At 54.4% G+C, this 625-nt stretch overlaps 1 protein-coding gene across 1 annotated transcript in view; it reads left to right on the forward strand.

Annotated features, from left to right (window-relative positions):
* The window catches only part of LOC107720869 (adhesion G protein-coupled receptor A3-like), a gene marked incomplete at its 5' end in the record, with an annotated part of 91,183 nt that overhangs the window by 30,602 nt on the left and 59,956 nt on the right, over positions 1–625 (forward strand). The window lies entirely within an intron of this gene.

The raw sequence follows: 625 nt of genomic DNA on the forward strand, positions 1-625 counted from the left end.
CTGGGCTAAACTCAGGGACAGGAGCCCTCACTGGGCTAGACTCTGGGACAGGAGCCCTCACTGGGCTAAACTCGGGGACAGGAGCCCTCCGTGGGCTAAACTCGGGGACAGAAGCCCTCCGTGGGCTAAACTCGGGAACAGGAGCCCTCCGTGGGCTAAACTCGGGAACAGGAGCCCACTCTGGGCTGGATTCAGGGACTGGGAAGCGCTTTCGAGGAGCTGGCACTGGAGCAAACTCGGGGGCTGGAGCCGACTCTGGAGCGAGCTCTAGGGCTGGAGCCGACCGCCTTCTCCTCCTTAGATTCCCCTTTAGGTCGAAGAAGGGGAGATCTCGGCGGACTAAGGCGGAGAAACGAGCGGCGATTTCCATGATTTTTCTGTCTTGATCGGGTCTTCTGTCACGCTGCGTACTGTGAAGGAGCGAGGAGACGAAGGAGATTCCAAAATTATCACACACTTTATTTACAACATAGAAAACCACACGTAGGACACGGGGAACGACGTTCATACAACAAGTAGACCCGACCAAACCAAACTGAACAGACTGGGGCTTATAAACACAGGGGAATGAGGATAATTAACTAAACACAGCTGGGAACAAATGAAGAACTAATCGGGGAACATA

This window comes from Sinocyclocheilus rhinocerous, unplaced genomic scaffold (genome assembly GCF_001515625.1).
Source record: "Sinocyclocheilus rhinocerous isolate Xijiao unplaced genomic scaffold, SAMN03320098_v1.1 scaffold5941, whole genome shotgun sequence".
NCBI classification, from domain to species: domain Eukaryota; kingdom Metazoa; phylum Chordata; class Actinopteri; order Cypriniformes; family Cyprinidae; genus Sinocyclocheilus; species Sinocyclocheilus rhinocerous.